At 46.6% G+C, this 25591-nt stretch overlaps 1 pseudogene across 1 annotated transcript in view; it reads left to right on the forward strand.

Annotated features, from left to right (window-relative positions):
- The window catches only part of LOC311245372 (patatin-like phospholipase domain-containing protein 7), a 202012-nt pseudogene that overhangs the window by 131701 nt on the left and 44720 nt on the right, over positions 1–25591 (forward strand). The window contains exon 23 of the transcript in view: positions 3655–3771. The product of the transcript in view is annotated as a patatin-like phospholipase domain-containing protein 7 (transcript). The remainder of the gene's footprint in view (positions 1–3654; positions 3772–25591) is intronic.

Here is a 25591-nt window from a genome sequence, read left to right on the forward strand (position 1 = left end):
TACTAGATGATCGATCTAGCCAGTTGATGTTAAAGTCACCCAAGATAATAATTTCATTTGGACGATCTAAAGAGTTAATGGTGGATAATATATCATTTGTAGATTCAGAGGGAGAATCAGGAGGTCTATAAATATTTCCTATGGTCAACTGCTTATTTTCATGAAAAGAAATTTTAATAAAAAGACACTCAAAGTTTATACAGTAGGGTTTACCCTTGGCCTGAGGAGCTCAGATGTCAGATTTGATTTGACATATGTAGCCACTCCTCCACCTCTAGTACCCCTATCAGCTCTGTACAGAACATAGTTGTCAAGTTCAACTTCATTGTCAGAGATTGCACTATGCAACCATGTGATTGATTGATTGATTGATTGATTGATTGATTGATTGATTGATTGATTGATTGATTGATTGATTGATTGACAGACTCCTTATATTCAGGTGAATAACATTTAAACCTTTAGAAGTATTCATCATACCAGAGTTGTATTAAAAAAAAAAGAAAAAAAAAAAACTGGATATATAATCTTGTGCAAGGAGGAACAATGGATAATGAGCAGGGAGCAGGAGAGCGACATACATTCAAGTACACACACACAACATAACATAAATACATAACACAAAACTAAATCCCAGCATGTCCCAGCAGTACCTGGCATGTCTATGGGAATTCACTATAAACTCAAAGCTCTGTCTGTATTCTTAGAGAAAGAAAAAGAAAAGAAGAAGAACTTCTTCAAGAAATTATAAAGGACAATATCTGCATTCATATGGAGGAGGAAGGTCCTAGAATTAAAATTAAAAACCTATATAATTCCCCCCAGTGTGGTGGACTGAAACTCCCGGACTTCCAACGTTATTACTGGGCTGCACAGACAATGGCTCTGTGGATTTGGCAGAATGAGTCGACTAATTCCCCTGCTTGGAGACAAATAGTACAATGCCATACAATGGACGTACCGCTGGCCGGAATTCCTTTTATCCGGTCGTACCACACCCTGAAGAATAGTTCAATTAACCCATTTATTAAACACACAGCAAGAACATGGTTTGAGATTCAGACACATCTTGGTAGCTTTATTGCATTTCACAGGAATACTCCCTTCCACAACAACACAGCTTTACCAGAATCACTTAGAGATGGCATCACCAAGAAGTGGTACACTCAGGGAATTAAAACTTTTGGGGACCTATATGATAATAACATACTTATGTCCTTTGAACAGCACCTTCCACCTTCCAACTACTAATTTCTTCCAATATCTACAGGTCAGACCCTTCATAGGTACAGGTCAGAGAGGAAACTTCACTCTTCCAAAACCCCTCCTCATAGATGATATTCTAAAAGGAGTTATTCATCCTAGAGGCATCCTATCATTAACATATAATAGAATTCTGACCTTTACAGAAATAATACCCCTAAATGCCAAAAACAAATGGGAGCAGGACCTGGACTGTACCTTTGAAGAAGATGAATGGGAATCACTGTGAGTCCGCACTATCATTTTCATATAACACTCGACATAAACGTATGCAATTTAACATTCTCCATAGAACCTATTTTATGCCGGAAAGACTTCACAGGATGAATGACGCTATCTCTGACCTTTGCCCTAGGTGCTCAACTGAAACAGGTAGCCTGCTCCACATGTTCTGGGAATGTAATAAACTAAGACCTTACTGGGGCTCAATTTGGGAGATTCTCGAAGTGATCACAGGGTTTGAGATCCCATGTACACTTAAATTAGCATTATTAGGAGACATGTCTGACATCTCTCCTGATAATAGAAGCAAGGTGCGGATCATCAAATTGGCCATGATTGCTGGGAACAAGTGTATTGCCATGCTGTGGAAAAGTGCTGTGTCTATGTGGCTTAGTGAAATCTCTTCGTACATGGCATCAGAGAAAATAGTGTTCAATCTTAAGAAAAAACCACATCTTTTCGATAAATGCTGGGCTGGGTTTAGGCAATACTTAGAACAGATTACATAGTAGGTTGACGATGTATGCTATTAATGATGCTTGCTTTTGTCTTTCTGATGGGTATATATTGCAATGAATGATACTGTAAATGTTATTATTTGCTCTTTGAAGAGAAAAGATGTACCGTTAGATATTTATTTGTTTGGTATAGAAGTATGGGCACCTGCTCAGACAGGTGTAGCTGGGTTTACTAAGTTTTCAAGTTGTGTAAAAGAAAAAAGTTTTGATTTTGTTGAGGTCCTAGTCTGGGGGAGGGGGGTCTGGTCTTGAGGTTTTCTTTTTGTTTATATAAATTTTTATTTCTTTCAGGGGGGGGGGGGGGGGGGTTAATTTGTATAAATTTTTCTGAGATTCGGGGTGAAGGGGAGGGGAGGGGGAGAGGGGCAGTTGGCAGCATTTCTTTTTGTATTGATGTTGAATTGTAAAACTGATAAAAAGAAAAAAACATATTGTTTAAAAAAAAGAAGATAGATACCAGTTTCCTCTCTGTGCGTTCAGTAGAAAGCTGCATCTGGCTGCAGCTTAGCACAATGAATGGAAGCGGACATGACGGGTTAGCCTTCGGGAGAGGTGTTAGTTGGAAAATGCCTAGGCTAACCGGCCATGTCCGCTTCCATTCATTGTGCTAAGCTAGGCTAACGTGCAGCCAGATAGCTTTCTAGTGAACGCACAGAGAGGAAACTGGTATCTATCTTGTATCTTCTTGTCTCTCTCTGGAGAAGACGGTAAGCTAATTTCCCAAAATGTTGGCATGTTCCTTTAACACATTCCCCGCCATCCAAGCTGTACAGCGTTATTGCCCGCCATGTGTTGTCTGCCAGACCACTCTGTACAGCGATATTGAGATCAATATTTCATTTTTTTGCCATGGCATTCATAATTCATATATACACCTCCGACGGCGGCTATGTACGGCTCAATACAACGACGGCTCAATACCGCCGCCTGGTGGATGGTCGGGCGAGTTACACTCGAACAACAGGAAGTGGGAGGTGTGCGTCGATTAAATGCATCCGGCCATCAGACATTGTTGCAAGGCTCCCGACAGATACTATAGTACATATGGAACGCCATATAAACTTAATAATCGATATGATTTCGGCGTTTATTGCGACATACAAACCGGAAATGGACCTAAGCGATCGACGTCCTATACTTGGGATATTTCACCGCCAGTCTCTTTGACCCACGGTAAGAGGACGCTAATGTTATTTTCAGCCCAATTGTTTATTCATTTCACTGCAAACCATCTGATCAATATATCACCCATACTACATAAAGCATTTACTGACGATCACGGAATTATAAACGACCCCCCCCCCCCTTCCTCCGCGCATAACGTATACGATCATATACAGTTGAATTTTTTAATATAGCGTGTCTAGGGAATAAACGGCAATCGATAATCTATATATGCGTTTAGGCCTATAACTCACATTCTAGGAATTACTGCAGAAAACGATAAAAACATACTTATATTCTAGAAGGTATTTTTGTATGAATGTATGCATGAAAAAGTATAACGTTCCTACATCCTGAACGATAGATAATCGATGTTGAATGGGCCATAGTAATGTCAATTTAGCAATAGAATTTAAAAAGTTATAGCCCTGCAAACGAGCTGACCCTTATTGATGTTTTGATTTAGTTCTTCGTTTTCCAACCTCAGGATATGACCTCCATCTTCAAGACGGTGCTGGACCTGACCTACCCAATGACCTCCATGTTCTCTGGAGCCTCCTTCAACTCAGGAGTCCGCTCGATCTTCAAGAACAAACAGATAGAGGTAGGTACTCTTCCACCACTAAATTGACTTGGGTTTTAAAGGACCAGTGTCTAGGATTTAGTGGCATCTAGTGGTGAGTTTGCAGATTGCAACCAACTGATAACCGCTCCCCTCCCCTGGCCCCCTGCAAACAGCTCTCTCGCCAGTGCTTGGTTTGTCTGTTATGGGCTACTGTAGAAGCATGGCAGAGCAACATGGCAGCCTCCATGGAAGAGGACGCACTCCATTATGTAGATATACAGAACTCATTCTTAAAAAAATATGTATATATTATATATGTTATGGTAAATGGTGCATTTATATAGTGATTTTATCCAAAGCGCTTTACAATTTGTTCCTCACATCTTACCCATTCAGTCACACATTCACAAACCGATGGCAGAGGCAACCATGCAAGGTGTCAACCTGCTCATCGGGAGCAGCTAGGGGTTAAAAGTGTCTTGGTCAAGGACACCTCGACACGCTGCCCGGGAGGAGCGGGAGTCTAACTGGGAATCTCTCGATTTGCTCTACCTCCCGAGCCCCAACAAAACTCATTCTAAGCTTATGAAAACACAACGCTTCTTGCAGGTGGATTATACATTAACGAAAACATACTTATGAATATCGTATTTCATTTCTGCCAATAGATCCCCCTAATTCTTACACACTGGTCCTTTGGATACCGTTTACAATATGCTACTCCTCATCAGTGCATGAGACACAGCGAAACCAAAGGCACAGGTTCTAAAGTAAATAAATATGTAATTTTGTACTAGAATAAGTGTACTTATTACACTAGAATAAATGTAATTATTGCACTAATATGAATGTAATTATTGCACTATAATAAATGTAATTAATAAAAGATTTAACTGGTACCGGGCCGAGATTTATTTAATGTTGCACACATGGATCAATACAGTCCATATTAAGTGATGTTGTGTTTCTTTTTCAAATGTAGCAAAGAGTGAAGACCCTAACCCTATTAAAACAGCAGTCAAAGTGTATATTTTCAGCACTACGTTTGTTTAGCAATGATTTTAAGTAGGGATGTCCGATATTATCGGCCTACCGATATTATCTGCCGATATTGGCATTCAAATGTGATATCGGAAATTATCGGTATCGGTTAAAAAAATAAAAATAAAGAAATTAATTTATTTAACCTTTATTTACCCAGGCAAGCAAGTAAGAACAAATTCTGATTTTATTTATTGTCAAAAGTATGCATAATGTTGTGTTAATTCCACGACAAGAGATATATAATGTTAATTACCTGAAATTATTGTATTAAAGTCCTATCTACAGCCGGCTTTTCCCCAAAACAATAAATGGTCGGGGCACCCCTAGACACTGCTGCCAGCGTTAGTTCAAAGCACCGTTTATCTTCGCCCTTAGAGAGCCTGCGCCACACAGTGGAAATGTCTACCGATAAAGTTTCAGCACTCGGAGCGCCGCTGTACTTATCCAAGATGGCGGACCTGCTCTCACCACCACTCCTCCGGGTGGTAAGATGGCCGCCGGGAGAGCCCGCGATAAGCCCATGTCCATCCCATTGCCGTTGTGTCCTTGGGCAAGACACTTAACCTACTTGCCTCGTATGAATGTGCATGTGAATGAATGTTGGTGGTGGTCGGAGGGGCCGTAGGCGATGATTATTCGCCACGCTTCTGTGAGTCTGCCTCAGGGCAGCTCTGGCTACAATTGTAGCTTACCACCACCGGTATGACTGTGTATGAACAAATAATGGACTCTGTGAAGCGCTCTGAGTCAGAGAAGAGCGCTATATAAATCCAATCCATTATTATTATTATTATTATTATAACAGGCAGCGGGGCAGGGTAGACGCTGGGCAGGTGACTGCTGGGGTAAGGGCTGGGATGGGCTGGAGGAGCGTGTAGTGTAGTGATGTCCGCTGCTGGGCTGAAGGGGTGGGCCGACACGCGGGCTAAACTGTGTTGCTAGCCTAAACAAAGCTAAGCTGTGTGTCATGGTGAACCCCCTGTCATAACGCCTATACACAGCTAACGCAAGGTGGACAATATCTACCACCTGGTCTTCGGCAGTCGCTCGCCTGCTGGTTCATTCACAATGTCTCTTCCGCATTAACCAAACGCTAAGCTACCACATATACTTCTAGGATAACCCGCTTTGTAACTGAGTTTATTTCTCGCGTGCTGAATCTCCGGAGCTCCCGATCCGTGCGTCCTCCTCCCTCTGTCGAAAACGCTGAAGAGGAAGCCCCTCCCTCGACACCGCGCTCTGAACCCATTCTTCTTCACCTGTGCCTCCCTGCCCAACGTGACCACCAGCGCCCCTGGCGCAACCTGTATCCTGTCCCACTATGAACCGTCAATGTTACGATAGGGAGAATCAAAGAGAACAGCAAGTTAAGTGTCAATGTCGGGGTAGAGATGATCAAGAGCGGTCAGCCGGTTACACAACGTCCTTGTGAACACAGGGAATGCAAAAGATTAGCGTTAGACACCTTGAATAATAGTCATACATTTTCGGGTGTCTACACTACAAAGACACAATGCAGCTCCTTCTGGCCTTCTCTATACTTCTCCATTAACACTATGAATGCCACCCACAAGTTTTCTCGTGTTATTACCCCCCGGGTTGAATGCCCACTCACAAGAATATTCGTTTTATTCTTTTTTTTATTTATTAGCGATCTGAAATCATATTGCATCAAGCGAGCCTACCGTTGGAGATCCAGTCACCCCAGGCGCTCAGATGTGAAAAAAGCGCCCCTATCGTCTCCCAGATGGTAAATCACCCTTTTGGATTGGACTCAATGAAAGTGAATGGGAGAAAGGATTTCTGACTCCACATTTTACATCTCACTCACGCAGCCGGCATCGACCGGCATCACTCTGGAGCCTGAAGAGCAGCGGGGATTATGTGTTCTACTGTATACACGGTTGATCAATACAATGATCGATTTTTTCGAATGGTGATCAGGAATTGGAATAATCCATTTGGATACCATCTGATCTCAGGTAAGGAATCTATGTTATCAGTCTTAGGATAATGTTACGACCCCTGTGAGTCTAAGGGTAAAGGGCTGTAACATAACAGTTGGTTGACAGAAAAGATGGACCACGTTTGTAAACAACAATGATATTTATTGATAGATGCAAAGGAAGCACATGTAGCTCAAGGGTGAGCCCAGGCCAAAACAACAAACAAACACCACTATACTCCAAATAAACCCAATCTAATCTATGGTAAAAGAAATTACATTACCTAAACTACTCTTACCTAACCAAAACAGGAGAAAACAATATCCAAAGGAAATGGCAGCTCACCCCATCTGTGCTTCCTGAGAAAGAGAGAAAAACACATTAATGATACATAAAACAAAGGCAGAATATATACAAAAACAAACTATAACTAGCAATGCTCTCTCTGTGGCCATACACACACAAGGCAATTTCCACTAAGCACAAAGGCCAATAAACGAAATGCAATATTGTCAAAGTCACGGTTACAAAATCACACTAGGCCTAGCCTCATGCCAGAGAGAGAGAGTGACTGAAGTGAGAAGCCATGTTTTAACAGGTGTGTGGTGATCCATGATTGGGTGGTGTTGATTGAGTGTTGGAGTCTGGAAAACCATCCACCAATCGGTGCTGTGCTGGGTAATGGAAGGGCAGGCCTGGCAGGGACCAATGGTGGAGGGAACAATGGCTGGAGGGAGGAAAGAAAAATGGAGAACACACACACATGGAGACACACACTGGGGAATATATACATTGGGATGTAACACCCCCATACATAAGACAAAAACATGTTTGACACCAACTAAACATGTTTTTCTTTAACAACGAGATCCTCATCTCCGAGATAACTGGTACTCCAAAGTAAAGAGCTATGAAAAAAACAAAAATAAGCCGTCGGTACAACAATGAACCAGTCAACAAACAAGTCGACCGCACAAGAGATTTAACTCCGAGATAGAGCATCCGCCAACACATTCTCAGACCCCTTCTTATGCTTTATGCTGAGGTTATAATTTTGCACTATGAGCGCCCAACGCATGAGGCGCTGATTGTGGTTGTACATCCGCAACAGAAAAACCAATGGGTTGTGGTCGGTGTATACTACCACTGGTAATACGCTCGAACCGACATACACCTCAAAATGTTGCAACGCATACAACATAGCCAAAGTCTCCTTTTCAATAGTGGAATAGTTTAGTTGATGTTTGTTAAATTTCCGGGAAAAATAACAAACCGGGTGACTGACACCATCGTGATCTTCCTGTAATAACACCCCTCCAGCTCCCACCCCGCTGGCATCCAGAGAGAACAGGGGAACTGCATAAGAGAGCTTTAACACCATCAAATGCATTTTGACAATCAGCTGTCCAAATGAATGGTTTGGACGGGCTACACAGGCTAGTGAGAGAAGTGACGACAGAAGAAAAGTTTCGGCAAAAACCACGGTAATACCCAGCCATCCCAAGGAATCTACGCAATTCCAGCCTAGTAGTAGGCACTGGAAAAGTTGTGATTGCAGATATTTTTGCATCCACCGGACGCACTTGTCCTTGTCCTACCTGCTTACCAAGATAGGTAACCGTAGCCTTGCCGAACTCACACTTGGCAAGGTTAAGGGTCAGGGAGGCTCCAGCTAAGCGGTCAAAGACAGTTTGTAAGGTTGTCATGTGGTCACGCCAGTTGGTCGAATAGACAACCAGGTCATCGAGATAGGCATTACAATTTGGAACACCAGCCAGGACTAGGGTCACCAGTCGCTGGAAAGTGGCCGGGGCATTACGCATTCCAAAAGGCATTACAGTATATTGCAAAAAATTGTCAGGAGTAACAAACGCCGAGATTTCCGAGGCACGGGGGGTCAAAGGGACCTGCCAGTAACCCTGTAACAAATCTAGTTTGCTAACATAGGTGGCAGATCCAAGGTTGTCAATACAATCTTCCATGCGGGGCAGTGGGAAGGAATCAGGCACGGTGACAGCATTTACCTTTCGGAAATCAGTACAAAATCTAGGAGTTCCATCCGATTTGGGAGCTAACAAGCAAGGTGAACTCCAGGGACTGCAACTTGGCTTGGCTAAACCATGTTTTAACAAATAGTCAACCTCCTGTTGCATCATGGCTCTCTTGGTGATGTTAACACGGTATGCATGTTGCTTGATAGGCACACCATTGTTAACATTAATATCATGGGCCAATACAGAAGTACAGGAGGGAACATCACCAAACAGAGCCATGTAGGCCTGAATCAAATTTGTGATGTCCTCTCGCTGCTCCTCAGGTAAGTGTGCTAAGTGAGTGGGCAGGTTCAATAACATCTCAGTGTTGGACAATCTAGCACCCTGATGGGCTGCATTGCGCAACTCTAAGCCATCTACATCCTCACCACTAACGTCAGGAGAGTCCGGAACTATTGGAGTTGAGGCAACAGCAGAGACGGCCAGTCCGGCTGTCTGGTCTGAGGTCTTGACCTGCACACTATCTCTGGAAAAATATGGTTTAAGCATATTGATGTGGCAAACACGAGAGTGACGTTTACGATCAGGGGTGCGAACTACATAGTCTGTATCACTTATTTTCTTGTCTATTGCATACGGTCCGGAAAAACGAGCGGAAAGGGCAGAACCAAGGATAGGTAACAGGACTAGAACCTTATCACCTGGCTGGAAAGATCGAGAAACAGCTTTCTCGTCATAGTGCCTGATGCAGTCGCTCTCGAAACTGGCTAACAAAATCTAGAACATTAGTGGGTGTGCTGGCACCCTTTGACATGAACCGTTCTTTAAGAACTTTCAGAGGCCCTCTAACAGTGTGCCCAAAAACGAGCTCAGCAGGACTGAAACCAAGAGACTCCTGTATGGTATCTCGCGCAGCAAATAGAACAAGGGGGACACCCTCATCCCAATCTTTCTCTGTGTCTAAGCAATATTTACGCAGCATGGACTTTAAGGTCTGATGCCAACGTTCTAGAGCCCCCTGAGTTTCAGGGTGGTAGGCACTGGACACTATATGTCGGATACCCAGGGACTGTAACACTTGCTCAAATAACCTAGACAGGAAGTTGGTGCCTTGGTCAGTTTGTACTACCTTAGGCAGTCCAAACGTGGAGAAGAACTTCGTCAAAGCCTTAATTATTACAGGCACTGTAATTCTGCGAAGAGGGATAGCCTCAGGGAAACGGGTGGCGGTACACATTATTGTCAACAAAAACTGATTGCCGGCTTTGGTCTTTGGCAACGGACCAACACAGTCAACTATGACATGTTCAAATGGTTCACCGACCGCTGGTATAGGACAGAGGGGAGCAGGTGGAATTACCTGGTTTGGCTTTCCGGTGATCTGACAAGTACTACAGGTACGACAGTACTGTGCTACATCGGACTTCAAACCGGGCCAAAAGAAATGTTGAAGTATTCTGTTGTATGTTTTAGTGACTCCCAAGTGTCCAGACCAAGGGTGGTCATGGGCCAAGAACAGTACATGCTGACGATAAACTGCAGGGACAACAATCTGATAAACAGTGCTCCAGTCTGGTACCTGATCTGGTAGCCCTATCTCCGATTGTGCATGCTCTGCCAGTCTAGTACCATGGGACCTCCATGTACGCATCAAAACTCCTTCATCCACAAAATAAGAATGCAACTCTCTCCTCTGTTCTGTTTCAAGAGAAGAGAAACATTTTGCAAGAGAAGGGTCAGCCTTCTGGGCAATAATTAGCATTTCACGAGTAACGGGTAACTTCAATGCGTCGGAACTAGTTACAGTTGTCTGTGGGGGTACCTTACTATGAGTCGGTGGTTTGTCAGCGGTATCAGAAGTTGGAGCCAGCAACTCCTCCCTGACAAAGGCTGAAGCAAAAACAGAGTCAGACAAATTAATTTCATCACCTCTCTTTTTCAATTGAGCCCGAGTGACAACACTTGCAGAAAAAACTTCAGGGAAGTTCTGTGACAAGTCATCAGGCAGAGAATCTGTGTCTGGGTGATCCAACACTTCCAGCACAGCGTTCACCTGTCTTCCAGCTAAATCATTTCCCATGATAAAGGAAATGCCTTTAACTGGCAAGGAAGGTCTCACCCCTATTTTAAAGAAACCAGTGACCAAATCAGATTGTACATGAATACAGTGTAACGGGGCTGGCACGAAACCCATCTCAATACCTTGAACTAGGACACTAGAACCACAGGAAGATTTCTCAGACAGAGGTAGTACATCAGAGAGGATAAAGGATTGTGAGGCTCCAGTATCTCGTAAGATCTGAACTGTACACTGATCTTTTGGATCCCCTGTCAAGGAAACTAAACCCTTGGAAGTAAATGGCCTGAAACAAGGATCGAGAACATCCTGATCATTGTGCATCTGTTGATCGGAACCAGGTGCCATTTTAATCAGACCAACCCCTTTGGGTTGCCTAAAGTTCTGAGACGACGGTTGCTGCTTACGTTTCAATGTTAAACAGTCAGAAATAACATGACCAGATTTATGACAGTAGTAACATGTCCGCTCCTCTTTTGAGCGTGGAGGTGACATTTTTGGTCGGGGTGTGTGAATTCTGGATGGTTGGGGACAGAATGTCTCTGAGAGAAATCATGGGGGAGAAACGAGTCACGCCTATCTACAAACACAGTTTTATGGGTTAGCGCAAACTCATCAGCTAATACAGCAGCTTGCTGCAGAGTAGACACTTTCTGCTCACTCAGGTAAACGACAATACGCTCTGGCAAACGATTCTTAAACTCTTCTAATAGAATGAGTTCTCTGAGAGAGTTAAGATGAGGCCTTGCTTGCTGCACACCATTTATCAAAGAGAGTTCCCTTCTCTCTAGCAAACTCTACAAAGGTCTGGTTGACAGCTCTCTTGTGACTGCGAAACCTCTGCCTATAAGCTTCGGGCACAAGCTCATATGCACGAAGGATGGCAGCCTTCACAGTATCATACAGTAAACTATCTTCTAGGGAAAGTGTTGAACAAACCTCTTGGGCTTTACCAGTCAATTTGCATTGAAGCAACAAAGGCCAGACCTCTCTTGGCCAGCGCAATGAAGCAGCAATACGCTCAAACACATTAAAATAAGTATCAACTTCTGTCTCTCAGAACGGAGGCACCAAAGCAATGTGTTTACTTATATCAAAAGTGTGTGATGAATAAGCTGTGGAGGAGGACATACCCGGGCCTTGTGGAGGAGTCGGTGTAGCAGAGTTGGATCCACTCCTTTGGTCTCCCAGCTCCAACTCTCGCAGTCTGAGCTCTTTTTCCACCTCCAGCTCCAACCTACGAATGTTAACAGACCTTTCATTTTCCGCCTCAAGCTCCATTCTACGAAGCCGATACTCTGCCTCACGTGCTTGTGCCTTCTCCTGAGCCTCCATCTGGAGACAGGCTATTCTAACCTTGACCTGGGCCCCTTCTCGAGACCCAGATGACACAGGAGAGGCCAAGTGAAAATGTGACAATGTGACTTTCACACCTGCCTTCTCAGCACCATGAGCTTGCTCCTTAGAAGGCTGTGCTTCCGTAGGTTCACCAGGAGGACTTGCATGTTCATCAGAGACCACAGGTAAAACAAGCGTCCCCTGCTCCAACAGCTTATCTACCACAAGACACCTGATATCCTGCTTAAGATGCTTTTGTTGAACCGAGAGTTTAAAATGTGTGGCAATCTCAACTAAGTCTGCCTTGCGGCAGCTATCCAGCGCTTCCCAAGTAGGATTGCTCAAGAATTTCCCCAGATCAAAAGTACTAACTGCCATTTTTTTACACAAATGCCATTTTTACACACAAATTAATTAATTACTATACAAGTGTAAACAAACACAGTTCACCAAATCCATCAACCAACAATTGAACACGGGTTACAAGATCGAGGCAGAGCCCCCATTTATGTTACGACCCCTGTGAGTCTAAGGGTAAAGGGCTGTAACATAACAGTTGGTTGACAGAAAAGATCGACCACGTTTGTAAACAAGAATGATATTTATTGATAGATGCAAAGGAAGCACATGTAGCTCAAGGGTGAGCCCAGGCCAAAACAACAAACAAACACCACTATACTCCAAATAAACCCAATCTAATCTATGGTAAAAGAAATTACATTACCTAAACTACTCTTACCTAACCAAAACAGGAGAAAACAATATCCAAAGGAAATGGCAGCTCACCCCATCTGTGCTTCCTGAGAAAGAGAGAAAAACACATTAATGATACATAAAACAAAGGCAGAATATATACAAAAACAAACTATAACTAGCAATGCTCTCTCTGTGGCCATACACACACAAGGCAATTTCCACTAAGCACAAAGGCCAATAAACGAAATGCAATATTGTCAAAGTCACGGTTACAAAATCACACTAGGCCTAGCCTCATGCCAGAGAGAGAGAGTGACTGAAGTGAGAAGCCATGTTTTAACAGGTGTGTGGTGATCCATGATTGGGTGGTGTTGATTGAGTGTTGGAGTCTGGAAAACCATCCACCAATCGGTGCTGTGCTGGGTAATGGAAGGGCAGGCCTGGCAGGGACCAATGGTGGAGGGAGGAAAGAAAAATGGAGAACACACACACATGGAGACACACACTGGGGAATATATACATTGGGATGTAACAATAATCAGACTCGTTTTCACGGATATATAAGCGTTTCACCTATATGTGATATGGCTGTTTTGACTGTAAAAGCCATCAGGAAATAAGAGCAGCGATTATCAGCGAGCGGCACGAGCGTGCGTGCGCACACATATGTGCCCAGGTATGGACTTCAGGGTCATGTTGAGGGATCTTCATTTTTTTTTTTACATATTATGAAAGTACAGATTCATACCTTCAAAATAAGCCATCACTTGAGCATTTTGGTGGGATACTTTGCAAGCTACTTCCTATGATTCATGGTGATATCACAAAACGTATTCAGAGATAATAGCCTTCAAGAGACGAGCAGGCTATTCGGTGACAATAGTGAAACAACTACAACACTACCCAGAATTCATTGTAATCCATGGCCCCCCTCTCTCTAGGGCAATTAACACCTGGCAGCTTTCCAGTCTGAGGCTCTTTGTTATTACAATGAGTCTGGTGACTGCAAACACAACACCCAGAGGAAAAAGGAAAAGTCATGATAGTTTATTAAAAAATTTGTGTGGTAGTGAAAGGTTAACCTTCTGTAGTGTGGTAGTGAAAGGTTAACCTTCAGTAGTGTGGTAGTGAAAGGGTTAACCTTCTGTAGTGTGGTAGTGAAAGGTTAAGCATATGTAGTGTGGTAGTGAAAGGGTTAACCTTCTGTAGTGTGGTAGTGAAAGGTTAACCTTCTGTAGTGTGGTAGTGAAAGGTTAACCTTCTGTAGTGTGGTAGTGAAAGGGTTAACTTTCTGTAGTGTGGTAGTGAAAGGTTAACCTTCTGTAGTGTGGTAGTGAAAGGTTAACCTTCTGTGGTGTTGTAGTGAAAGGTTAACCTTCTGTAGTGTGGTAGTGAAAGGGTTAACCTTCTGTAGTGTGGTAGTGAAAGGGACCAATCAAGTTTCAAGATTTTATTAGCATTTAAAATAACACGAGATAAAAATAGACATGCTAAAGTCAATGTTCAATGTTCTGATGGCCTCTCCAGATGATCACCGTGGTCTTTTTGAACCGCTGCTGGATATTTTGGCTGGTGGTGCTGGGCATGTTATGTCCTGGGCTTCCTCATCACAGAACTCTCTGATCTTGTGGAACAGATAGTGTTGTCTTGCAGAGTCCAGTCCCGGTGGTGGCAGCACAGGAAGTCCATCTATAGGCGGCAGGACACGGATGTCACGGAGCAGCTGGAATCTGGTTTCAGCGCCATCAATAGACATCTTTGCCACAACCACACCAGGTTCCTTGGAATCAAAGCTGCAATAATAAAGTGAAACGTTAGTACAGGGCACATAACAATATCAATGCATTTGTATCATTTGCCAATGACATTCTTTGCACTAAAGTGTGAATAATTAATTACAGTAAATACACAACACACAGTGACCACACCCACCTAAAGTGCTGGTACTGCTTGATCTGTGGCAGTGGCTTGAAGTAAGGCCCCAGATGTTCCTGCCAGTTGTAGGACTCCACGATTACAGTGCCATCTTCCTTTCCCACTAGCAGTGGTATGTTGACTCCAGCCACTGAGCTGTCCCTTACGACTGCTGCAATCTCATCAAGAGTGTTCACCTTGGTCTTTCTGAAACGCTGCTTGAGAAGCCCAAAGAAACAGTCCGGGGAAAACTTTGTGTGGCCTACAATCAGCAGGTGGAGATTGACACGATGGTGAAGACCATGTAGCGCTCACCACGCTAAGTACCACAACATGTACTTGTTCTTGTTTTGGCCACTGCAGTTGTCACAGTGAAGGTCAACATCTGTTTCCCCAAGACCATGGTCTTTGAAGAAGTGGTGCAGGTAGCTTATGACGGCGTTGCTACCTTTGCTGGACTCCATCCCCTCATCCACCAAATAGTTGACTTGCCGTGGAATCGCCTCACAGCTAACACCGAATATGCTGCACTTGCGTGGAGCCAAGAAGTACATGGGCCCTGGCTGAAGGGGGTCTGATGGGTAGTGCACCTGCAATAAATGAATAAGGATTTTAGAAAGAAAAAAAAGGGAGCAATGCAGTAGTTATAACAATTATAACATGATGGTTGTGAAAGAGGGCTTGGTATGTAGTCACCTTTTGAGCATAGTCGAAACTGTAATGCATTGTCATGGGCTTGCTTGCCGGTGGCACATGACCACCCAGAGAAAGACCATCACCGATCTCCTTGGCGGCTTTAAGCATGCCCTTGTAGGCAGCCCGCTCGGATTTTACATGCTCCAGATGTTGTTCCTGCTGCTTCAGCTTTGCAGACTTCTCAGCCTCTGGCAGATTGGCACTTCTGAAAATCTGAAGAAAAAAAAGTTAAGTAAATGATGATTAATATTAATAATAAACTATTTGTATAACACTTTTCATACAGAATTTGCAGTTCAAAGTTCATAACACTGTGATGTTCACTAACCAGATAATTGGTCTTCTGACACACCCAGCAAAGATCAGACATTGGTTTGATTGCTGTGATATGACTCAGTAATTGCCTCCAGAGGGACTTAAATGTGGACAGGCCCACTGCTCGCTGGTCTGAAAGATTAATAAGAACACATGTTAGCACAATGTCATTCATTTTCAAGCTTTGTTTTTATTTGACAAAGACCTATTTGACCTATTTCTTTGACACAGATTTGCTTACACCTACAAACTGGCATTGCCTTGGTATATAAACGCCACACAGATGCCTTTGTGACGAAAGATGGTAACAGCTGACAGGTAAAGTTCTTTTGGTGTGCCTGGCGTCCAGGGAGGTGAACAGCATGATCTTCTGCATAATTCAACACAAATTGAACTACTTTTTCGATCTCCTCATATTTTATGCAATGCTTGTTGTTGCGTGGCGATCGCTTCTTTGTGCGAAGGCACATGCCATTTTCTGACATGTGTTTGCTTATTGCAATCAAGCAATCCTTACCTATTCTTGGGAGAGAAGATGGGGGGGGGGGGAGACAGAGAGAGAGATAGTTAGATCATCATCATCATCATCACAAGTACCGGTACCTGTCTGTACCACACCCAGTCTACATGATTGTGGAGACAGAGAGAGAGATAGTTAGATCATCATCATCATCATCATCACAAGTACCGGTACCTGTCTGTACCACACCCAGTCTACATGATTGTGGAGACAGAGAGAGAGATAGTTAGATCATCATCACAAGTACCGGTACCTGTACCATGATTGTGAATGAAGAAACCTGAAAGAATACTGTCTCAATAGAACATGTAAACAATGTGCCTAATTTGATTAATTTGAGTTGAATTGTGGGACAAATAAAAAAACACAAATAGTGTCTTTGGTCTATACTATCTGCTATACTATAACTATAATATACTATACTATGCTACTGTAACTGAGGGGTACAATTCCCTGACTGTATTGAATAAGTATGGTATCATTAAACCACTACTGAGTTATGTACATTACTACTGGCCATACAGTACACATGTATATGTGATGAACACCCACACAATAACACGGCTTAACAAAGAAAGTCCTGTTTGGAATATTTATTAGAAGAGCATCAATATTATCTTACAGTATTGAGAATTAGAGTCGCGCTTGTAAGGCGAAGAATGTGCATGAATAGGTCAAGAGCGTAAGTCCATGAGCATATTACGATGGGTATAATTAATACCACCTGTAGCATAAGAATTATATAAGGTACACTCGTAGGTCAGCTGGAGATGCTAGGGGGGGTTCCCTCCGGTTGTAAGCCAGTAGGGGAGAGGATTTGTCGGTAGCAAAAGTCTGGATCAACGAGGAATAAAGAGACTCCAGGTACAGGAGACGGTGCAATAATCCCTTGGTCCGTAGACAAAGCAACAGCTATTCTCCGGTATGCACTGCAGCATGGATGAAAGCTAGCCAGCCTCAGAGTCCTAGAGGCGGGCTCGACGGGGCTCCTCACAGGGTAAATCCCACACGGTAGTGGGGGTAGACGATTCTCTGCTCCAGCAGCCACAGGACCAAAGCAATATAATCCAGCCGAAAAGGGCTCTGCATTCGTCGGTGTAGGTTATCCAGTGTACATATCCACACGGTTCTCGTCTAGGGCTCCTCGGATGGCGGCACAAGGTTAGGCCGCCCAGCCTGGATAAGCACACTAGCTCGGTACGATGAAACGTTGGCAATGCTGGTCACTGTAGAACGGTAGCCGCACAATACACTATACATAATAGACTATTACTTAATAATAGAATAGGTCGAACTCGACGATACAGCGTTAAACTCTGACACTTCAGCTATCAATTCGCACGCGGTCTCAAGGCTCTATTTCGGGGCAAAACGGGCCCACTTCACAGCACGTTGTATCGTGGTGAAGGCTTCTGCTTTTAGTTACTAAGTTTCAGGTGCATCTGTATCCACCTGCGCCGTATTTATACGTAAGGTGAATAATCTAGTACCAACCTTATTTCTGTCTCGTATTACTGCGCAAACCTGGGCATGTTGAGACATGTCTTAGCGGTGACTTTGAACTAGACATTGGGGGTATGGCCGTGGCGCCTAGGGGGTCGCTGTCCAATAGGAGAACGAATATTATGGTCTGGCCTGTACTAGGTAAAGGGATATTCCGTGTATATGTACAAAGAATATACAAGGGATATCAGACGATATACAAATACTATACAATATATCTCAAGTAATAAATATATATATTCGGTTTAATCTGACCCTTTGTAACAGCCGCCTCCTAATTAGTCCGCACCTAATTAGATAAGCAGAGACAGATTAACCGCCTTGTCTACTGCTCAATGTCCGTTGTGAGGAGTAGGGCAATTCACAAAGTCAGGGGGTCATGGTCATCATTAAGAGAGTCGGGGAGCCTTGGCAACTCTATCAGCCTCGCCACGGGTCGGGTGTATGTCCGCCCCTGGACGAGCACTTCTGCCGCTCTGACCTTTCCGTCGGCACCAGTGATCACTTTGCTTACGCGGCCGGCCGGCCACATAGCTCGGGGTAGTGACTGGTCGATAATCATGACGACTGTGCCCTCCGTCAAATTGTCTCTTTCTTTTACCCATTTCTGGCGGGTCTGTAGAGAAGGGAGGTAGTGGAGGAGGAAACTGTTCCAAAACTTGTCAGCCAATACTTGACTGTACCTCCACATTCTTCGGCCGTTTGCTTCCTCAGGTCTGTACACTGTCTGTGGGAGCGCGGGGTCCAGCCGCCCCATCAAGAGAGTGTTGGGGGTGACTGGGTCGACATCTGCTACATCACTTGAGACGTAACCGAGGGGCTTTGAGTTCAATACTCCCTCGATCTCCGTGAGGACTGTCGTGAGGACTTCTTCCGCCACGGTCTGGGCCCCAAGCACGGCGTACAGGGCTGTCTTTATCGAACGTACTTCTCGTTCCCAAGTTCCCCCGAAGTGAGGGGCATTCGGGGGGTTAAACTGGAAATCAATCTGAGAGGGAGCGAGGTGGGTCTTAAGTTCTGGGCCCATAGCTTGGAAGCTCTCTCTCAGCTCTCTTTCTCCGCCTTTGAAGTTAGTCCCGTGATCAGACAATAATATAGACGGTTTTCCTTTCCGCGATGTGAATCTCCGGAAGGCCATAAGGAATGAGTCCGTACTCATGGTTGGAAGGAGTTCTATGTGTATCGCTCGGGTGGTCATGCATTTGAATACAATACCCCACCGCTTCTCCGTCCCTCTTCCTTTCTTCACATACAGCGGGCCGAAACAGTCCATACCGGTGGAGTGAAAGGGCTTGTCGCCGAGTCGGAGGCGACAGGGGGGTAGGTCAGCCATCCTGGGTATACTGGGCTGTGCTCGCCACTTGCGACAGTCTAGACAGGTCCGCTGGAAGCGTCGTACTGCTTCTCTTCCTTGCAGTATCCAATAGCGACGTCTGATCTCAGCGAAGACTCTCTCTGCCCCGGCGTGGTGCACGTCCTCGTCGTATTTCTTTATGATGAGCTCTGTGACCTTGTGTCGGCTGTTGAGGACTATCGGGACCTTGACGTCATCCGTTAAGTCTGGGGCCCTTCTCAGACGACCACCCACTCTGATGAGATTATGGGCGTCGCTTTCAGGGGCTAGGTGGAGCAGTCTGCTGTCTGACGGGACTGGCTTTGATCCCTGCAGACAGTCTAGCTCGTCGGGGAACGAGTCTCTTTGGGCTCGCTGTAGCAGAAGGAGTTCTGCTTCTTCGTAGTTAGCTGCATTAATGTCAGTAGTGGAGGGAACCTCAGGGTGGTGCCACAGGAATGTCTTTAGCTGCGCACTCTCAAGGGTAGGGCAGTCGTCTATGTTGGGATCTGTGGGGACTGGTGTGTGTGTCAACCCACAGAACATAGATTTCTTCATCTCTGCCTCCTCTTTACTAGCCTCCCGTGGGGTGGGTGTAGGCCACTCTTCTTCCGGGAGCTTGAGGAACTCGGGACCGTCACTATAGAGATTGTGACGTGTGAGGTCATCCAGGGACATTCCCCGTGTGATGACGTCTGCTGGGTTCTGTTTTGTGTCCACGTACCTCCAGCATGCTGCTTCTGTTAAATCTTGGATCTCTGTGATTCTGACTCCCACGAAGACCTTGTATCTACACGAATCGGACTGGATCCATGTGAGTACGATCATGGAGTCTGACCACAGGATTGTTCTTTGCACCGGGATGGTGAGTTCACGTTGGATTAACGTGGCGAGTTGCGCTCCTACTAGGGCTGCGCAGAGCTCTAGACGCGGGATCGATTGTTGCTTGCGGGGGGCTATTCTTGAACGAGCCAGGATGAAGGCGGTATGTATTTCTCCTCCCTCCTCTCGGGCCCGCAAGTAGGCCACCGAACCGTAGGCTACTTCGGAGGCGTCGCTGAAGACGTGCAGGTCCATCTGACACGTCTCCAGCCGCACTGTGGGTGGGAAGTAGCTGCGGCGTATGTTGACACCTGGGAGCGAGCTGAGTTCTGTCTCCCACTCTCTCCATGTGTAAGCAAGGTGGTCGGGTATGGGGTCGTCCCAGCCCTGGTCCTTGTCCCATAGCGCTCGTACAATCATCTTTGCCCTGGTGGCGTAAGGTAGAATACATCCCAATGGGTCATATTGTCTGGCGAGTGTTCTGTATACACTCCGTCTTGTGGTCGGTAGTGAAATCGACCTTCCCTGCTCCTTGGTCAGGGGTGTGTGTCTATAATGGAGCGAGTCTGTTTTGAAGCGCCAGACTAGTCCTAATGTCATTTCTTGGGCTTCACCTGGGATGGTCGCCATCCAGGTCTCGCTGCTTGCTGCCTTGTCCTCTGGGGAGAGGCTGCGCAGTACTTGAGGGTCGCTGCTGGCCCACTGCCGGAGATCAAAGCCGCCTTTGATCAGGGAGGCGCGGAGCTTGAGTAGGAGGGCCTCGGCCTCTTCTGGCGTCGAGACGCTTTACAGACAGTTGTCCACGTAGAAACTCTTTTCTACACTTTGTCGGACCTCCTCGTCAGCTGCTGGGTCCTCTGCGACATGTTTTTGTAGTGCGAACGTAGCACAGCATGGGCTGCATGTGGTTCCGAAAGGGAGGACTTCCCATTGATAGATGGATGGTTGCTCATCCTCGATCCTCTCTCTCCATAAGAACCGCAGCAGGGGCTTGTCCTCTTCCACTAGTCGCACCTGCAGGAACATCCCTTTGATGTCGCCGCTGATGGCCACCTTGTTCTGGCGGAAACGTAGCAACACGCCTAGTAGAGAGGGGCCGAGTGTTGGGCCGGGCAAGAGCTCTTTATTCAGATTTTGTGATCCGATCTGGTAGCTGCAGTTAAACACAATACGATCCTTGCCGTTGTGGTGGACCTTGTGGTGGGGCACGTACCATGATTCGGTCATCTGATCGGCCTCTTTAATGTCAATTCTCTTTATGTGTCCCGCTGTGATTAACTTGTCAATCTCAGCGCGGTACACAGTAGCTTGAGCGGGGTCTCTGGCTAGGCGCCGCTCTGTGTTCAGTAGATATCGCTCCGTCGCTTCTTTTGGGGCGTGGAAGGTAGGCATACCCTCTCGCCTCAGGAGTGGAGTTGCGTATCTCATCACTCCGTTGACTTTGACTCTCTTTGTCCCCTGCTCGAGGAGGGCTATGGCGTAAATGTCTTCCTTGGAACGAATGTGTTTCTTTTCGTTCTTAAAGGGCATTGTCTCTAGTGTCCATAGCCTCTCGACGTGCTGTAAGAGGGCGGTGTCTTCTTCTGTCACTCTGGAGTGGAGGCAGCGAGTGGCTGCTGTTCGGTTGGGAGACCTGGAGAGGGAGCCTTGTAGTGTCCATCCTAGGCGGGTCTCGACTGCTGCTGGACAGCCTCTGAGCCCAGTGTGGACCCGGTCCATCGGGACGATGAGGTGTGCGTGGTCGGATCCTATGAGCAGGGTCGGGGTGGCGCCGTCTATGAGCGGTATAGGTAGTTGACGCAGGTGCACGTATTTGTCCATCAGCTTGGCGATGGGGTAGGTGTACCGCGACAGTCCTATGACTTGGCTGGTGAAAGCGTTAGTGATCCTATACCGTCTCTCTGGCTGCCCGCTTGCTGCGATAGTGAAGGAGACGTTCTCACCCTTGATCGTCTTCAGGTCTCTTCTTATAGTCCGAATCGTCATCGTTTCTTCGCTCCCCCGCAGCCCCAGCTGGGCCGCAGCGGATGCGAGGAGGAGAGTCTTTTCTGACCCGTCGTCAAGGACGGCGTAGGTGTCCATGACCTTGTCCTCGTAGCTTAATGTTACGCGGACCACCTTCAAGAGCACCCGGGCGCCCCCGCTGCTGGCGGGGTCAATGTACATGACGCTTGCTTTGGTGCTGCTTGAGGGTGCAGGTTTTCTTCTGTTACTGTCATGTAAGACGTCCAAGTGGGCTCCGTCACACCGACTACACCTCTTCTTTAAGCGGCACTCGGCTGCCATGTGACTGCGCGCACAGCGGTAACAGCGGCGGTTGGACTTTATCCATTGACTCACCTCGTCGGCGGTCATCTTCTTGAACGTGTCACAGTGTGACAGCCAGTGTTCTTTCTCGCAGTACTGGCATACAATCTTCCACTTCTCTTTCGTCGAGGGGGTGCTGTGGTTCTTGTTACGCGGTACTGATTCGGCTTGGTGCATGACGGTCACCAGCCTGCGGTTATCGTTTGATCTCCTAGGTCCCTCTCTGGGGCTTGGTCCACTCCGCACGAACGTATCCAGTCGTAGGCTGCTGGCTTCTCTCGCCAGGAAGTCGGCCAGGTCTAGGAGGGATGGCTCGGGACCGTTGGGATCACGGTGGTCTCTTTGCCGCCTGAAGCGCTCTTGTCGGGCGGGAGGAAGCTTCTCTAATATTCTTTCAACATTAGAGTTTGCGTACAGTTCGTGCCTACCCTCTTCCTTTTGTGCCCCCAGCATCCCTACCAGGGATTGTACCTTGATAGAGAGTTCATCCAATGAGCGATTGTCTGTGGCTGGGTGTAGACGGTCAATATTCCTTATCTCTTGTATTACGTGCGTCCATAACGTTGGTCGAGGGCTACTAGTGCCGCGGTGTATGGGGTACTTGAGTTGAAATATGCCAGCGCTATATTATGCGCTCTGGGCACCTTCAGGTGCTTGAGGAGGATAGCATACTTGTACGTTTCATCGGGGACATCGGACATCATTGTCTCTAAGCACATTCGTAGTTCTGTGTACTGTGCTCTGTCCTCGTGTGTGAAATCCGGGAACGTCGGTGTGCCAAGGTACGATGCCATGGATGGCTGGCACATCGGTGAGCGTTGGGGGAGAGGCCTCCTAGGCGAGTCTCCCCTTACGTGTCGTTGTGGGCTGGTACCTGGTGGGTACCAAGGCCCGGGTACCCAGGTTCTGTTCCTCGGGGCTGGTCGTGCGTCAAACTCACCCTTGAGTTGAGTCGGGGGTCTGTAACGCAGGGCCTCGGGGGTAAAGTCTGGGCTGTACTGGACCTCCTGGTCCTGTGGAGTACGATGCTGCTGGTGGGCTTGACTTTCCTCCTCTTCCTCTTCTTCTTCCTCTGCTAGGTCTTCTAGATCTTGCAATCGTCTATTCAGTCTCTCGGCGGCGTAGGCCGGTTCTTCCCTGTTGCTAGGTCTCGCATGGACCGGTCGGGGAGGGGGTTCGGAGACGTGTATAGGCTCTTTCTGTTGGCCGGGCTCCGGGTCGCTTGATCGGGTAGGGGAGGGTGCCCTAGACCCTTGTCTTGACGAGGCCCTGGAGCTCCGTGCGGAGGGAGGGGGAGTCGCCCTGGCAATCAGTTGCTCCATTATCTGCGCTTGTAATCGGTCGCGCTCGGCTTCGCGCTTGATGTGAGCGAGGTCGCGCTCTGCTTCGCGCTGGGCTTGGGCTGCGTCGCGCTGTGCATTGGCGGCTTCGCGCTGTGCATCGGCGGCGGCGCGCTGGGCTTCGGCGCGGTCTCTTTCAATATTCTCTTCCGTCTGGAGGCGTCTGGTCTCCAGGCGTATGCGGTCGTCTTCACTCCTTTGCTGCACCTGGAAGCGCTCTCGCTGGGTCGCAGAGTATTCGCGTTCACTAAGGGCTTGCGCTTGGAGTTGCGCGTGGAAGCGTTCTCTTTGGTCTGCAGATTGTTCGCGCTCACTCAGTTGTTGAGCCTGCAGGCGGTCTCTTTCCATGGTAGAGTGTTCGCGCTCACTTTGGTGTTGCGCTCGGAGGCGCTCTCGTTCCATGGAAAAATGTTTGCACTCGCTAAGCGTCTGTGCTTGGAGTCGATCGCGTTCAGTGGAGGCTGCCAGGGTGGCGATAAATGCCTGCGCCAGCATCTTGTCCGCCTCGCTGGGGGAAGACACTGATGGAGGTGATCGGCTTATGGCAGTGCTCGTTGGAGATCAGTTCTCCTGTCGCGCTCCGAGGAGGTCCATCTCCTGGGTGCGCGTCTCTTCTGGTAGTGGGTCGGGTTCCATCCCTGGAGCGCTTTCTTTATCCTGGAGCTCTCCGGGGACTGTCCCGTTGATGTTGTCGGGGGGTAAAGTCATGTCATGTCCCTCCTGGTCCCCCCCGTGAGCTTGGTCAGTTACGTTAGAACCCACTAGGGTCTCTACTGGCAGGGTCGCCTGGTCGGTAGGGTTTGACATACTTTTACTATCCGCTTTTTCCGCGTTTAACGTCTGTATAAAGCTAGGTAGTAGACTGGCAGCGTAGTCCTCTAGGTAAGGAGGTGGCTGCCGTCTGTGCTGCGGGCGTTCTAGCTTAGGAGAACCGTTTGTGGAGTGTTCATCGCTGGCCATGTCAATATTAATATTATATTAATATTACGCTAATTACCATCCGGCTCGAAGGACCAATTGTAACTGAGGGGTACAATTCCCTGACTGTATTGAATAAGTATGGTATCATTAAACCACTACTGAGTTATGTACATTACTACTGGCCATACAGTACACATGTATATGTGATGAAAACCCACACAATAACACGGCTTAACAAAGAAAGTCCTGTTTGGAATATTTATTAGAAGAGCATCAATATTATCTTACAGTATTGAGAATTAGAGTCGCGCTTGTAAGGCGAAGAATGTGCATGAATAGGTCAAGAGCGTAAGTCCATGAGCATATTACGATGGGGATAATTAATACCACCTGTAGCATAAGAATTATATAAGGTACACTCGTAGGTCAGCTGGAGATACTAGGGGGGGTTCACTCCGGTTGTAAGCCAGTAGGGGAGAGGATTTGTCGGTAGCAAAAGTCTGGATCAACGAGGAATAAAGAGACTCCAGGTACAGGAGACGGTGCAATAATCCCTTGGTCCGTAGACAAAGCAACAGCTATTCTCCGGTATGCACTGCAGCATGGATGAAAGCTAGCCAGCCTCAGAGTCCTAGAGGCGGGCTCGACGGGGCTCCTCACAGGGTAAATCCCACACGGTAGTGGGGGTAGACGATTCTCTGCTCCAGCAGCCACAGGACCAAAGCAATATAATACAGCCGAAAAGGGCTCTGCATTCGTCAGTGTAGGTTATCCAGTGTACATATCCACACGGTTCTCGTCCAGGGCTCCTCGGATGGCGGCACAAGGTTAGGCCGCCCAGCCTGGATAAGCACACTAGCTCGGTACGATGAAACGTTGGCAATGCTGGTCACTGTAGAAGCCGCACGATACACTATACATAATAGACTATTACTTAATAATAGAATAGGTCGAACTCGACGATACAGCGTTAAACTCTGACACTTCAGCTATCAATTCGCACGCGGTCTAAGGGCTCTATTTCGGGGCAAAGCGGGCCCACTTCACAGCACGTTGTATCGTGGTGAAGGCTTCTGCTTTTAGTTACTAAGTT

This window comes from Notolepis coatsorum (genome assembly GCF_963971535.1).
Source record: "Notolepis coatsorum genome assembly, chromosome: 18".
NCBI classification, from domain to species: domain Eukaryota; kingdom Metazoa; phylum Chordata; class Actinopteri; order Aulopiformes; family Paralepididae; genus Notolepis; species Notolepis coatsorum.